Source organism: Pteropus vampyrus, unplaced genomic scaffold (assembly GCF_000151845.1).
Source record: "Pteropus vampyrus isolate Shadow unplaced genomic scaffold, Pvam_2.0 Scaffold102, whole genome shotgun sequence".
Lineage (NCBI taxonomy): Eukaryota > Metazoa > Chordata > Mammalia > Chiroptera > Pteropodidae > Pteropus > Pteropus vampyrus.
This window is the reverse complement of record NW_011888883.1, coordinates 2,744,765-2,761,925: the sequence shown is the minus strand read 5'-3', so window position 1 is coordinate 2,761,925 and position 17,161 is coordinate 2,744,765. Positions and strand designations below refer to the sequence as shown.

Sequence of the window (17,161 nt, the reverse complement as noted above, 5' to 3'; positions counted from 1 at the left end):
CCATCCATCTGATATACCATCTCACTACCCTCCTTCCAAACTCCCTGGCACATTCATTCAGTGTGGTGTGGTTGTTAGGAGCAAAGTCTTTGAACACAGACAGAATTGGGTTTTAATATCAGCTTTTCCATGTACGAGTTATGTGTCTTTGAGCAAACCAATAATTTATTCCAACCTGTTTTTTTTTCCCCCTATAAAATAGGGATATTTTACATGCATCTCCCAGATTTTTTGAGGTAATTCATGTAAAGCACTCAGCTCAGCCCTTAGTGGATTTTAGGGTCTAATTAAATGATTATTCAGTCAGTTATTTTAGCACCTCTTCTACAGGCTATCCTGGACACCAAAAATGTGAAGGATCTTGAGCAATATGTTCAAGGATACTTCTCTTTTTTATTCCTCAAGTCATACCAGAGTTAACTTTACAGAGGAAAATATTTTCCTCTTAAAAAATGTCATGATATTCTCTCTTTGACACCATAGTACATATATCCCAGCTGTATGCAGGTCAGAGCCATATCTTTATGCTATGATTGCTCCTCAAAGTTGAGGTTGTCATTGACCCATCTAGGGAATAGGGTTGAACCAAAATTCATTCTAAAAATTCTTCCTTCACTCCTCTGGCAACTGCAGACACAACCAGATGAAAGAATGCAGAGCAGCAGGCTTACCTTGTAGAGTCTATTCTATAAAAAGAAACAGAGACATCTCCTCAAATTAGTACTCAGCCCTGAGGAAAGACTCAATCCTGCATCCTTTCTCCACATTTTGGTAATCTGTTTTTATCTCACTGATTTCAAACAGTTATGTAAATTCTTCTCAAGGTTAGTTGAGAACTTGAGTTTAGATGTAATAAAAAAGAATTAAAAGTTCTAAAGTGCACCTTCTCAATTGTGTTTGACTTCTGGATTGGTTGTTGCTGGTTAGTTTTATGTGTCAAAAGTTGATTTTCTAATTTTTATATAATACAGAGTGTTTTGAGCTAACCTATGGTGCAAAAGAGGTGACAGCCTTAGTGATAAGGCCAGGGTGAACACTGTTTGAATACTTCCCTTGCTCCTTGCTCTGCCTGTAACTCAGACCTTTTCTCAGAAATAGGGAAGAAAGTGAGGCCTAACCTCTGTCTTCTTAACAGCATTACGGCATATTAGGAGAGGAAAGTTTCTTTGTGAAATAAAATTTGACTGCAATTGCTTCTGTCTTCTAGGAAGTGGCCAGCAGTGGTTGAGCTGTCCTTGATCTTCTTCATTTCTGTTTTCATAGCTACCCCCAAATAAATATACAATATGTTCTGATTATTCTCTTTCACCCACCCCCACCCTCACCTGTTCTGGGCCAGGGGTAGGGAATCCCTGCAGACTACTTCATCAGGGCTCCCCTGCCCTCTGGCATCTGGTTGAGTTTGGCCATGGGGAGCACCTGCAAGAACCTGGAAGGCAAGAGAAATGAGAGATCAGGGTACTTCTTCCTCTTCTCCCTCCCTGCTTTGGTGCCCGTAACACCTAAAATAACAGCTCTTACAGGTGCTTCCACAGCTCCAGCTGTCACCAGGCTCAAAGACACTATTTCTCTCCCTCCCTCCTTCAGGCTTAGGAGTGCAATGGCTTCCCACTGTCACTGGTCCCTAGGTGCCCCAGTGTTGTTCCTTGTTGGTTTCTCTAACCTGTCCACACTTCTGAAAACAGTCCTGTAATTAAATTCTCTTCAGTTAAATCTCTTTGAGTGGAATATTGATTTCTGTCAGGACTTTGGCTGATGTACAGGTAAGTTAAAAATTGTTTGTTTGCTATGCAAACACAATTTCAAGGCAAGTTTTCTCAATTCCCTTTCAGTTAGATTAAATTTACAAAGCCCCTTCTACATAGAATTTCTGGACCTATCATGAGGAATTCATAATTCAGTCCTGGGGTAATGACTCTTTTCAGGAAAATATCACAATGAGACTGTTATCTTGATTAAAGAAGGCCCCCTTGTCATTGCCTGAGAGAGAAGGAGGGAGGGAGAGAAAGGGAGAGAGAGAAAAGTAAGAACACATTTGTATTTCTGGGAGAAACCTTGAAAGAGGAGTGAGTAAATGAGTAAAGGGCCTGAGAATCTGGGAAAGGGAAAGCAATGAGGGTCATAGAAGAGAGAAACCTCAAAATATGGCTCAAGACAAGCAGTGAGAAATTCTCAGTAGCAAGAAATGGCCCATAAATGCCAGTAATAGTGATGTCTGAAATTTTTTCAGGGTATTTTGTGTTCTCTGTTGAAATTACTGTTATTGTGTACCTTTCACTCCATCTTCTCTCACCACGCCATCCCTCCCTCAAAACAGCAAATCAAAGTCTGCTACAGGTAACAGCTTTGTGAAAATAGTGCTCTCAGGAGCATGAAAGAGGAGAGGCAGAGTTCCCAGGTGGAGCTCTGCGAGAGAAGGGCAGCTCTGTTCACACTGAGATGGATGTTAGGAGAAAGTGAAAGTGGAGACGCGGGCAGCTAGGAACCCTAAGAATTGTGAATCCTTGAAAAATCCTCAAAGATATTGGGGAGCAAAGACAGGACTTCATTCATTTTGAGGGCTATAAAATGACATAGCCCCAGAAGGTTGGAGAGCTTCATGATATCTTGGCTGCAGAAGTTGGATTGCATTTGAATACTATTATTTAATTAATACCGAAGCCCATTATAATGGACTTTCATTGTTAAATTCAGAAGGCAGGAATATGATCATGTGATACTTATATGAACCAGTTAGAACAAACAAGAGCAAAAACATTAACTATCTATGAAAGTATGTTTCTGAGTTTGAAAGTAAAAAAAAAAAATTCAAAGTAGCAAATTAACACGTTGGTGTTTACACTGACAAATGGGAAATTTTCTCTAAGTGATTAAAATGGTACCTGGCACAAAGTTATTGCTATATGTGTGTTTCAAATTAAATAACTTCTTAATAGATAAGGCCATACAATTACAGTAGGATGGACAGATGGATAGATAGATAGATAGATAGATAGATAGATAGATAGATAGATAGATAGATAGATGGATAGATGGATGGATGAATAGATAGATAGACAGACAGACAGACAGACAGACAGATGGATAGATGAGAGAGAGAGAGAAAGATGATAGATAGGCAGACAGGTAAATAGATGGGTGGGTAGATAGTTAGAAAGGTAGATAGATAGATTTACAATAAAATATTAAACAAATAATAGTTATTATTTCATCGTTATTGTTGTCATCTGGGTTTCATTGTCCAAAAAGTGGATTCCTTTTATTTTCCTGTACACAACTGTATCTTCTGATTCTCATAAAGGTCATGTAGCTACATATTCCAAGAAATTCAGATTTAAGTCAAGAACGTAAATGTAACTATGTTCACAGACTATTGAAAGCACCACTGATGGACAAAATAACTCACTAACATTAACAGGAAAGCAACCACAATAAATGTTATTCTTTTGTACTATGTGCAGGACCACATTTCAAACACTTGAGATACATTTGATACGCAGAGGTACCTTCCTACTATTATCCCATTCCACAGAGGAGGAAATTGAGGCAGAGATAAATTAATTAATTTGTTAGAGATTTCATAGCTAGTAAGTAGCAGGGTCAGAATTCAAACCAAGATAGTTCAATTCCAGAACAGAAATTCTCAATGAATAAGTTGCCCAATCTTAAAGCCAGAAGCACCCAGCACATAAACATTCAACCTTGGTCCATCTCCCTAAATATTTTATTGTCATCTTTGCTGATGCAATTCTAAAACTGCATAAAATATACTGATTCTTTATCACTGAATGTGGAAAGGAAATAATCTAATAGGGATTTATTCATTCTTTCAACAAGTATTTAGTGAGAACCTACTAAATGCCAGAAATTCTTCTAGGTATTGGGGCAACAGCTGTGAACAATGTGGACAGAAATTCATGCCTTCCTGGAGTATAGGTTTTAGTGAAGTGGATATAGGCAATAAACAAAATAAGTATATATATTGCGAAGAAAATAAAGTGTAGAAAAAGGATGAATAGACAAGAAAGTGGTTCATTTGTTTAGGATACCATGGAGCAAGGAAATGAAATCTTGTGTTCACCTTTCCCCTTTACTTCTATTCACCTCTCCAATAAGACTATGCTTGAGTGGGAGCTGGATCACCACAGGAACCTGCTTACCATAATTTTAGAAATTCACTCTTCAACCAAGGTTAAAGCCAGAAGAGTTGTATTAAGTGGCCACAGCTCTTCATTGAAACCCTTTTTAGGTTGCAGGGCCTTCTATGCAATGCCAGGGTGCGCTCACATGTCTGTCATTCTTGAAAGAGCCTTCCAAGCCAGAGCATCTCCTTCCCCGATCAGCTCTCCATTAAAATGAGTGGAGATCTGAACTTCGCCAAATGCCTTGGGCACTTCGGTGTGCTCACACACAGCACGTTTGGCTTCTGAAGAGATGTATTGGGTTCTCTGCGGCTTGATCTCAAACATATCTGAAGTTAAGACACTGAATAGTGGCATTTCCTCTTCTCCATTTTGTATGTATGTGTGTTTGTGCTAAAAAAAAAAAAAAGGCAACATTGTCACAGAACCTACAGAGGCGATCATTATAAAAGAATAAAATCATGGCATGAAATCACACTGATCAAATATTTGCTTTTCCATGGATTCTCATAAATGAATGATATAGCCTAAACACTCTAGAATAACAGTCCTCAAAACAGGATAAATGAAATGTGAGCAAAATCCTCAGCATGAAAAAAATACACTTCAATTCACCAAAGGGTTTATCTTCACTCTAAAAAATCTTCAGAAATCCTAAGTAGTTACCATTTACCTCAGTTTTCTCTCTGCTTCTTGAGGAAGGCCATTTCCTCATTCATAAAATAATGATGACATACTTGTCTGGTTCTGAATATTTCAGAAAAAAAGCTAGAAACCCACTGTATCAGTTGATGCTATGACTGTGGAGCATTTTTACACACCAGTTCCCATAGTCAGTGTTTGATTTCAGTCTGTTCAAACACGAAACCAACGTGAGCAATGTTAACAAAGAAATGCATTCTCCAGGAACACGCTCTCCATCCAGATTGCTCTCTTCTTTCCTCTGCAACTATTTCTTCCTCACCCAAATCTAGGTAGCAATTATCATTATTCTACTGTCACTCTTCCCTTCTCTCTTCCACGATTTATTTCTGGATTCTCAGTTGTTTTCAAACTGTAAAGAAATAGGGATCACCATGGAGCTCATTAGAGACAAATACTCTTGAATCCCCCGTCCCATTCTAAAGATTTTTTTAGAAATTTTTTTTTTCTTTCCCCAGCTTTATTGAGATAATTGACATATAACATTGTGTAAGCTGAAGGTGTACAATGTGATGATTTGATATATGTGTATATTATGAAATGATTACCACAATAAGATAGTTAACATATCTATCACCTCACAATTCTTTCGTGTGTGTATATGTGTGTGTGTATGTGTGTGTGTGAGAGAGAGAACTTATAAGATCTACTCTCATAGCAACTTTCGAGTATACAATACAGTGTTGTTAACCAAAGTCATCCTGCTGTGTGTCAGATTCCGTCCCAAAGATTTCAGTTTAGTAGGATAAGATCAAGGCCCAAGTATCTGCATTTTAAATAAGCATTCTAAGTGATTCTGTTTTAAGGAAGTTTGAGGACCACATTTAAAAAACAGTGTTAGTGGCAGCAAAATAATTTCTCAAGAAAGGATCTATATAAAATTTTAGATTTTGGATATGTTCAGTGTAGAATGAAGATTAAATTTAAGAATTACAGAAATGTAGCATTACGGAATATTCAGACTAGGAAAGAAGATCATTCTGGTCTAACGCTTTTATTTCACAGATGAGGAAATATAGGCTTGGAGAAAGTAGGTGGCATGGTCAAGGGTTTGTAACACGTTTGCGGCAGAATCAGGGTTAGAAATAAGGTCTCAACTCTTTCTACCAATTTACATTCTAAAATGAAGTAAAATTAAGAAGATTAATTAGAAAAGTTCTTTTGGACTTTTTAACCTTTTCTAGAGCCCGACACTGTTTCTCAAAATATAGCTCCAGCTATTTAAGCATTTTGGAAGGGTAACAAAGGAGTTCATTTCCACAAAAGCAGAAAAGAGCACAGAAAAATACAGCTGGCAGAAGATAAGCTTTTCTCTGTGAAGGGATTCTAAACAATGATTTTATGTTTTAAATACCTGTAATTAGACCCCTCTATATAACCACTCCAGTCTCCTTTTGGCTTTTCCACATACAGTCTTTTTTTCTGCACAGCAAGGTCAAATTAGGTCTTGTTGCATACATGATGAGCAAGGTGAATGTACCACGAACATTAACACAGTGGTTGTTATTATTTTCAAGGACTAGGTATTAAGTACTTACTACACAAACATGAAAAACAGTCCCTTGACACTCTCATGTCAAACTCTTCTCCATTTTTACAAGATAAAAATCTATTTCGAAGTTATACTGCTAACAGTTTTATAGGAAAAGTACAGTTTTTAAACATGGCCAGTGATTTACATGTAGAAAAACTACAAACATAAGTAACATATAAAATTATTATATAAATTATACTGACCTGATTGCATGGAATATCCATCACCGCAGACATTTTCTTCTTCGAAGAGAATCAGAAAGTAAACTACACATTCAGAACTTGAAATCTGACATTTTTAAACGAACAAGTTCTCTCCACAAAAGAGATAGTGAACATATTGCAATAGAAAGACCACTGGTATTGGAACCAGGTAACAGAAGACCTGGCTTGGCTGCTACAAGTTTTAACTTCAGTTTGCTTATGTGCAAAATTAGGATATTTCAACCTAGATGACAGATCGTCATGAAGCTTCTATGCACTTATAGTTGTAAAATGATTAAATAAGTATTATTATTTAGTGACATATGTTTTTTTATAGTGTAAATAGTATGAAGAATATTATGACATATGGTTTAGGGAGGAAATGGTGACAGTATTCACCATTAAATAATACTTATTTCCAGTAGAAGAGTGACACAGTCTTTTGCCAGCCCAAAATTACATGCAGCATTTTAGTAATGTGATTCAATGTGCTTCCCCAGGGTTTTGGAACCAGTTTGTAGGTGCTGACTTTCTCCAAGCCCCAAATCTCCGTTCCAGGCAAGAATTAAGCCAAGTAGAAAGAGGAGAGAGGCATGCTGCAAAGAAGAGGAACATGAGTAGAGAAAAATGATAGCGACACTCTCCCTGCTAGTTCATCAATTCCTTGTACACAAGTTCAAACTTAAGATGGTCTCTAAGTGGACCACCTATTTGCCTCTGTAACCTGTCAAATCTAATTTACTGAGTGAGAAAAAACAATAGCGGTGGTCAGAGTACCACTTAGCCATAACCATAGTTTGGAGCTAGAAGAGATGTCTTTTTAGGAAGCTTCTTAGGTGATTCTGATACCTCACCAGGTTTGAAAATTAAAGCTATAGATAACTTAATTCAGCAGTTCTCAATCTCTATTAGAATCAACATAGGAATTTTAAAAAAATGAACCAGATATTTTATTGAGTTGGGCATCAGAATTTTTGTGAAGTTCCCTAAGGTATTTCTAAATGTGCAGCTAGGTTAAGAACAATTGATCTGATTTAATTCCTTATTCAGAGAGGTAACTGAATGCCTCTTCTCTTGAAGAGACTAAATGATTAAATCTCTCTAGGCACATAAAAATATAAATACTCAATTTAATTAAAAAAACTCTTTATTGAGCGCCTACATGTATCTGGCAAAAATCCTGGTCCAAACAGCCTTATCAACTCACAACAGGATGAAAACAATTCAAAATTACACAAGGCAAAATAAGATAAATGCTACAGGGCAGGAAAAACAAGGTGTTTTGGTATTTCAAAGAGCTGAGAAATAACTTGAGGTCTTTATCAGCAATATGGCAGATGATTTCTAAAATAAGAGGGTGTGGACTTCTGAAAGTTCATGAGTTCTGAAGCTGTGGAGCTGTAGATAACAATACGATATAAATACTGTAATTCGATCTCATGCTTTGAAAGTTACTCTGCTCATCATGGACACTAGAACTAGAAAAATGCCCTGAAAGGAATATTGCTATAAATAAAAGTAATCTTTGATTTATCTTAATATAGTGTTTAAGTTACAGAATTGCACTATTTCTAAAGACTTGAAAAATTACTTGAGAATGACTATGAATTATGGCTATGGAATATGTGGTTGTTTCAAGCTATCTTTTTAAATATTTTTTTAACTTCTAAAATATATTCTGATATGTCACTACTCCAATTTCAGGGATACAAATGTAATGCAGTATCTCATCACTTATCACCTTAATCATCTCAAAGTCTTCTTTCTGATTTTCTTTAATCTCTTATCTCATCTAATTCATTCTACATGTTTTTGTGAAATTAGTAATGCTAAAACACTACTGTAGAATGCTTTAAATGTAAAGTGAAGCTTCATTTACACAATTTTATCCACTTATATTTTTCTCCTTTCAAGGTTTAATGATTGTTTATCAAAGTAATATATGTAAATAATTTAAAAAATCACAAAATATTACAAGGCTTATAATGAAACAAAACTTTCTACTACTTTATCCCTTCACATTCCCAATTTACACTCCTAGAAGAAATCACTCGCAACTATTTTACTGGTTTATACTGGTATTACTTGGAATGACATGCTTATACTATTACTTGTAGATTTTTCAATATTGGACATTGCTTATTGATTTTCTACTCTAAAGGATGGAGATTTATCCCAATTATTCACTCCCTGCCTCCTTCCTACAAATAACTAGGGATATACCAGTAGATAAGACAAAGTTCCCATACTTACAAATTTACACTGATGTGAAAAGGTAATAAATAGACAAGTAGCTAAATAATTGAATAATTTCAGAAAGTGACCAATGATGTGAAAAAAAACACAAAGAAGTACAAGAGAAAGGAATACATGTCCCTTCCTCCATTCACCCAATATTATTATAATAAAATTTTTGATGTTTTCATTGCTGTAGCTAGATAAATATTACTCAACACTGAGGCATAACTTGTACCATGATCACCTTTTATTTACTGTAAACTTTATTTTCTCTGAATCTGAAATTGCTTTGTTTTTGCATTTGTTTAGTCTTCCATGTACTGAAAACTAATTCATTCCTTTACAGGACTATAAAACTTCTCTCTGTAGTATGATCAAATGCTACAACTAACCTCTGTTTTTCTTCCTCTTCCTCCTCTTCTTCTTCTTTCATCATTCTTCACAGAGACCTCTGACCTCTGGCTTCAGCCTTGTCTGGTGGCTTTTCAGGCCTGAAGCACAGCTGTCACCCTGGGGCCTCCCTTTATCGTCTTCCTACGATTTCCCACTGACTCTGTCCTTGGTGGAACTCCTTTCCTGTGTACATCTTCCTCTTTCTATTTAGTCCTCTAGTAGCTTCTTGAGGAAAAGTGAATAGAAAGGAAAGTTTTACAAATTTGCATGATGAAAAATGTTTTTATTCTATACAGATTCTAGAGCTGGACTGCTGGGTCTATCTACTTAACTAGCTCTATAACTTTGGGCACTTTACTGAACTTCTCTGTGCCTCTGTTGCCTGTAAAAGGAGTACCCACATCTCAGGGTCTTGGGAAGGATAGTAGTAACACTTTAAAATGTTTAGAACAGTGCTGGGCACGTAACTTGAAACACTGGCTATTACTTTTATGTATGTATGTATGTATGTATATATGTATGTATTTATTTATTTATTTATCTATTTATTTATTTATTATTGTACTAGACATTTAGTAGACTCTTTCAATTTGGAAACTCTGATTTTCATAGCTGAGACATCTGCTTGTGTTATTTATTTGATAATTTCCTCTCCTTCATTTTTTTCATACTTTAATTCTGAAATCCTTGTTATTAGTAAAATTTCCTCAATGTTATATTTTAATCCATCTGCTATATTTTAAATATCCAGTGTTTTTGTCTTATTTTTTGAATGTGTGTATTTGTGTATGTATATGTAGATATATGGATGTGTGTATATATAAAATGGATGCCGTATTTTATTCTTTCTTTCTAAGGATATTTGTCAGGTTTGTTTTTTGTTGTTGAAGTTTTCCTTTCCTTTTTTTCTATCCATTATGTTAGAGGCTTTTCTCTGGTCATTCTTATCTGGCGATTCTTAGCTGTCTATATTTAAAAGCGAGGCTTTTATGCTCTAACAGTTGTCAATTGGTGAGCTTTGCTGTAGGGAGGTTGAGTTGGAGCAGAAATCCCCTGAAGAGGAAGATGGGCCCTTGCAGATGTCAGTTTCTGTAGATCTTTGATTTTAAGCTGGTTAGTTTTTTCTAGTCTCTTGTCTGAGAGTATAAGCCTGGCTACTGAGAGTATAATCCTGGCTACTAGTGTTTTGAGAGCTTAGCTGGGGCAGGGGTTTTCCATGCAGATTCTCTCATAATCCTCTTATTTTTAGTATGGTGTCTCCTGGTCCAACCTCTATACCCTCTAGGGCAGGGCCTAAAGCTTATTTAATTTGGGGGGGGGGGCTCTCTTTCAGACAAAATATATAAAATTATAAAGCAAATTAAATACAAGGCCTTGGAAGGAACCTCTGCAAGTGGGGAGCCTGAGGCCTAGGCTACATTAGCTTCATGGTAAACTTGGCTCTTCATCCTACTTCTCCCAGGTGCTGGAGGGCTGTACCTGACTTTACTGGCTGAAGAGGGCATTTGAAAGGTCTAACTGCTGCTTCTAGTCTTTCACTTAATTCTCTGCTTGTTAGCCCCAATACGCACCTTGGTCTTCAGGGATAACCAGTATCTTCAAACTCTGAACTTTTATGGCATTTACAGTTCAACTGGTTCACATCTTATTGCTGTATCTCTCACTGCAGGCAATTAGGCTTCAGCTTTCTCTGCTGAGCTGTGTTTTTACCACTCATTCATCTACTTTCTGTCTTCTAAAATCTTGTAGATTTCTCTTAGCTACTGTTATTACCCACTGTTCTCTTCGTTGTAGTGGATTTATTTCTTTTATATTCTTTTGCTGCAATTTATGTGGGGTTTTAGGAAACTGTAGAAATAAAACAACCAGGCTTGATTTGCCATGTTTAATTGGAAGCCTCATTCTATCCTTAGATATTTTTATGTTTGTCATTAACTCTACTAAATTTTATTGCCATTGAAATTAATTCATCGTAAAATTAAACATCTGTTGTATTGCATATTTGAAAAATAAATACCTCAATGTTCTCATAATCTGGTATTTTTTGAGCCAATAAATCAACATTCGTTTGCCAAAAATGCTGGTGTGCTCTCATATTAATCAAACCGTGAATATTCTGTGATGGAGAATATACCAGAAAATGTCTATAATTTTAAAAAATAAAATTACAAAATAATGCATGTTAATGAAGAAGTGTGTAAAATAATCCCTATGTTACTATGTTTTTAAAAAAATACTTTGTCTAGTCTATTCTTCTAGATGATATTCAATAAATATTTGCTAACTAAGTAAATGCTCCCATAAATAGTCCTACCTCATCCACTCAGCTGACTTCATCTCTACAAACACATTTCCTTTCCCAAACTGCTCTCCAAACTCTTGGCAAATAAGATATAAAAGGATTTACAGTAATGTTTCTTAAACTGTGCTCCTTGGAATTTCAGATTTGCAAGAGTATTTTAATAAGTACAATCTAAGAAAATGATCTGTAGTCAATTATGTTTTATAAACTCTAAATTCAACAAAGTTAAATAAAATTTCTTTACTTCAAAGACCTCTTAGAGCCTTAACTATTATAATATGCATTGTGAATCTTTAAGAAGAGAATAATTACTAGTATCTCTCAGATTTATTTTACTACCAATCCTGTTTAGACAGCATGGCCATTCATTCCTTACAAAGCGAATTGCATAAAAATATAGTTTTGAACATTTTTTATCAACAGCATATTTCCTAATTCTATACCTGTAAAAGACCTGGTTTTTATCCCGAGGAGTAGTTTTATTTCTCTCATTACCATCTCCACCCTAGATCTTGATCTCTTGGGACTACTCTGTCTTGAAATCCTCTCGAATATTAGGCCAACTGTCTTCCCACAGGATCTAAATGATGCGGGTGAAAGAAAATCCTGCATGAGAAAACTTTTAATATTAGAGTTGTTGGAGAAAAGCAGAAATGAATAAAAGATAACAGTGGCATGGTATGTCACAGGATAGGCCGTTCAAGTAGTCCTGAACTGAATATCTTGCTTACACCTTAAGATCAGGGTTAATTTTAAGCAGGTCAAGATGAAAAAGAGATAACACTAAGACTAGCCATTAAGTGCTCTCTTCTCTCTCTCTGCTCTTTAGTGTTTTCCAAAATTTCTACAGGTATTAAACATTCACGTTTTATGGCCAGAGCCTTAAACTGACTGAACCAGACTCTCCAGGGGCGAGATGATGGGGCGTGCTCGGTATCTGCATGCAGAAAAGATGATTCATAAGACTGGCAGGTTTGGGAAACACTACAGTTTTAACCATAACTGTGAGACTTGCCTGGCCACTCCTGGCCATGACCTCCATTCTGTTCTCACATCCATGATAATCCTATTGGAGACTCTAAACTTTCTTTCTACCGTATGTATCTATTTTGCCTCAAATTCTGATTGCATAATTCTCGAGCCCAGTCTCTCATCCTTGTTCTGATTTCTCTCTCTCTACTTAATATTTTGGACTGGCGTTTAACTGAGTGAATTCTCTCTCGGATTAATCTTGTCAGAGCATCTCAGAAGAAAAGATCTGAATACCTTCTCCTAATATTTGAGGGAATTAAATGTTAAATAGATTCAAGGTAACTGAAGAATAGTTGTGGAAGGGGATTTTAAAAAGTTAACACAGAATTTTAAAAGCACAAAAAAAGCAATAACTAAAAAGTATGATTTTTCTATACACTTTCTACTGGCTATGTAGTTCTGCTTAGAAGCCACTAGTATTCTATGAATCCTTATGGAGCTATTCTAATGCATTTATAAACATACATGTAATATGTAGTGCATATTTCTTTTATACAGAAATATAATGATATATACTCTGCTCTGCTCCTTGCTTTTTTCACCTAATTTGTCTTGGAGATTATTATAGATTGAATCATGGCCCTCCTCATGTTGAAGTCCTAACCCCCAGTATCTCAGAAGGTGACCTTATTTTGAAATGTAATTAGTTAAGATGAGGTCATAGTGGAGTAGGTTGGAATCCTAATCCAACGTGATTGGTGTCCTTAGAAGAGGAAGACACAGGCACATAGCGAGAATGCAATGTCTATGATGACAGACAACATGGCAGATATTCGAGTACTGGAGTGATACAGCTGTAAGTCAAGGAATGCCAAGGCTTGCGGGCAAATCACCAGAAGCTAGGAAGAGGCAAAGAAAGATTCTTTGTATAAGTTTCAAAGGGAAACATGGCCATACCAACACCTTGATTTTTGACTTCTAGTCTCCAGAACTGTGGTACAATAAACTTCTGTTTGTTTATGTCACATAGTTTGTGGCACTTTCTTTTGTCAGTCCTAGGAAACTAACGTAGAGACACTTTTGTATCATCAGAGAACTGCTTCATTCTATTTGACAGCTGCAGAGTGTTCTATTATATAGCTGGACCAGAATTTATTACTTAGTGGACATTTAAATTGTTTTCAAACATTTGCCATTAAAGACAATGCAAAAGGAAGAACCTCCTTTTGTGTTATTTCACACATGTGAGACTATCCTGGGCTAAATACATAGGAGTGGTGAATACTTAGTGGAAATAAGATGTTTTGTACATGAACAAGTGAGAAGTTATTGTGACGAGTAATGTTGTTTCCACAAATAGAGAGTATCATAGCATTATGCTTAAACCAATAATAACGCTAAATGGGAGGACTTTGTCCTGATTCCTCTCCTAGTCTTCCCTCTAACTGTCCATCTTTTAGACAAACCTCACTTCTTTTCTCTGGATTTCTGCTACGCCTGAGTTTTTAGTGTTATAGTTAAGATTTTAGGGTAGCTGTAGAATCAAAAGAAAAAATTGTGTGTGTTTGTGTGTGAGTGAAAGCAATTGCCCTGCATAAAGATAGGGGATCGCTATTGTCTTTCCCTTAAAGCAATGTTAAATAACTTTATTCTGCCCTTCTTCCACAGTATATCCTCACACACATACACACACACATGGTTGTACTACGTTATATATCTGTTTCTCACATTTGTTTTCATGCATTTAGTAGTTTCTTACAGTATTCTATTTGCCCACAATTATTATACTGTCTTTTCTACAACTGTTACTACTGGCTAATATATTTTCAGTGCTTTTGTGTGCTAAATTTTTCATCAATTGGAATTCTTTATTTCCTGTAGTTGGCCTGAGGATTTACTTTTACAGAATATAGTTTTTATAAACTATGCTCTTCTTTCTCAGATTGGGATAACTGTTGGGAATATATTTTTAATCAATGAATTGGGAAAAAATCAGTATATGATATAGTTAATTATCATAGCTAATTCATGTAAGAGCTACACAAAGAGTCATGAAGACTTTCTTTCTAGGCAAGATTTAGGATTAGAACTCTGGTCACATGGTTATTATCCTTAGTATCCTTGGCCTGTAGCCTGCCAAGAATTGTCAGGGCTAAGCGTAGGCTGTTGTTATATGATATAATTGGTAAAGTGCTAGAGTCCTGAGTCTTCACATATCTCCCCTAGAGCATTCCAAAGTACTTAAAATTCCTACCTTCGGAGTCAATGCTTTCTCGAGCTCAAATGTAAATAGCCTGAAGGGATTTCATAATAAACTATTATTACTCATCTGCAATGAATTGGTGCAAGAGGTTCTTTTCTTTAGTGACCCAGAAGTGAGAATTTAACAAAAACGCTTTGAAGTGAGTCGTATGCTGTTGCTGCCACTGTGAGAGAGAAAAGTCTGGAAAGGTACATCGCCCCTATTACTTTCTTTTCACTGACAAGGACACCAGAGCTCCTTCAGAGAGAGGAAATACTGGAATTAAAGCTACTTGCAGAATTGAACTAAAAGAGTCTTCACTTATCTGTAGGACCAATTCTAGGCAAAATCGTGACGAGATAGCTGTTAAGTTTTTCTAAACTTTCAGTATGACAAGTATAAAGATGATTCTGGCAAAGCTGAAAATGGTATCCGCCAATCAAAATGGTTTCCACCAATCAAAATGGTTCCTCACACTTCTTTATCACGTAATGTTGGAAGCACCTATTTTTTGAACCAGGCTACTTAACTGAGATGAAAGTATTCTGTAGTCTCCTCCGTTTTCCCTTCTTCCATTTCTCTGCCCATGGTGGGGTGGCAGAGGGCACTGATCTCCACCTAGTTTTCAAGAGGCTATTGAGCTCCATCTGTTGCCCCCGCCTCTGCTTTTTTGCTGAATATTTATGGCTAACAATGTGCCCTGCCTACGGAAGCTAACGCCTACAGCATGAGATCTGCCTGGGGGATTAGCTGACTGGTTTGTTGAGATGCCTCATATTTCTCTCTCTCTCTCTCTCTCTCTCTCTCTCTCTCTCTCTTCCCTCATTTTTCCAATTTTTCCATGACTAGAATTGATGTCTTACCTAAATAAACCTGCCCAGACATTTACCCCTATCTTTCCAGAATTCACATTCATTTCAGAAGGAGTAAAGCATTATAAATTGAAAATGCTCCACAGAGGAAGTAATTACTGTGCTCGAGAACAGCCAACACATTGTAGGTGGTTTCATAACTTAGATTCACTCATAGATGTTTCAACTCAAATATTGCTCTCTATTACTGATTTATTGAACTCATCATATTTTCTCTTTGTGAAATTTATCTGTTATGAGATAATTTTCTTTAAATAAACAACTTTCCACTTCTTATAATAGAATTTTTATTCAACTACTGGCTTTTCCTTCTCTACCTAAAAATATACTCAAGCCTATATCCATTTGAGAATTTTAAAAATCCCTTCTTGGACACTGTTTCCTACTCAGGCAAATGCTTCATGTTTCTCTTGTACACTTCTTGAGAAACCTCCATGTCCTAATCTTCCATTTGCTCCTTAACCAATTGTGATAATATCATTATTCATAATAATAGCTAATATTCACTGAGTGAATGTGTGCTAGGCTTACATATATTAATGTAAGCCTGGAACAGATAATGTAAGCTCGTGCAACTTATATGTATTATATTATTTAAATCCCAAGTTTCCAATGAAGTAGGTGTCATTAGTAGCCCTATTTATAGAGTACACTGAGGCTTAGAGGGTATTAATATGTTGCTCAGCAAATCAGACAGTGAGTGGCAACTAGAAACTCCAGTTTCAGTCCTACAGGTGCTATCCAAATCATTGCTATTATCCACAATGTGTACTGTCTCTACCAATGCACTGTAACCAATTATTACCTAATCATCCTATCCAAGGGGTTATTTTCAATCTTTATCCTACTCAATCTTTCCACAGCAACTGCCGCTGTTGGACCTTTGGACCTTTCTCTATCCTTCATTTCTATGTTATTACACTCTGTTTGTGCTTCCACATTTCTAACTATTCTTTCCGACTTTGCTGATTTATCCTTCTGTTCTCTCTTAAATGTTGGGCTAAGCTGAATTTCCTTCCTCCTTTCTTCCACTGGTGATCTCAGTGACTCCTATGTTCTCAACGATCACCTCAACTCGAATCCCAGTGTCCTTTTCTCCTGAGCTCCAGTTCACCTCTACTTAGGCCACAAACTAGAAATATCCAAATCAACCTTATTACCTTTCATTTGAAGCCTATTCCTTTCTCTGCATTTCCTCCCTCAATCCAAAACATAGTTTATATAAACATACAAGCTGAAGAATGTCCAGGGTGGGAGTAGGGGTGGGGGCTTTTTTACATGTCTTTCTTTTTCTTTTACTTCCACATTTAACCAGTCTCTATATCCTGTGTATTCTAATTTTTAAATTTAAAAATTTGTCCATTCATCTCCATTACTGTTTCTGCTGCTTTAACTCAGACCCTCATCCTATCTCATCCCTTCTAAGGTCAAGTGTTGTGTATTGTACTCTGTTGTATTCTCTACAATACCTAGCCCAATTTTGTATACAGAAATAGACCATCAGACATTTGTTACATGAATAGATAAGTATTTACCCAATACTTGCAATTCATGAAGATTA

At 36.2% G+C, this 17,161-nt stretch overlaps 1 long non-coding RNA gene across 2 annotated transcripts in view; it reads right to left on the bottom strand.

Annotated features, from left to right (window-relative positions):
* Positions 1-17,161, bottom strand: part of LOC105295290 — a 49,199-nt gene that overhangs the window by 11,886 nt on the left and 20,152 nt on the right. Inside the window, exons 2-3 of one of the 2 annotated variants that reach the window (XR_896141.2) lie at positions 4,161-4,535; positions 1,326-1,429 (exon numbers count right to left, since the gene is read on the bottom strand). This is a non-coding gene — a long non-coding RNA (uncharacterized LOC105295290). The remainder of the gene's footprint in view (positions 1-1,325; positions 1,430-4,160; positions 4,536-17,161) is intronic. The other variant, XR_002781494.1, reaches the window with a different exon arrangement.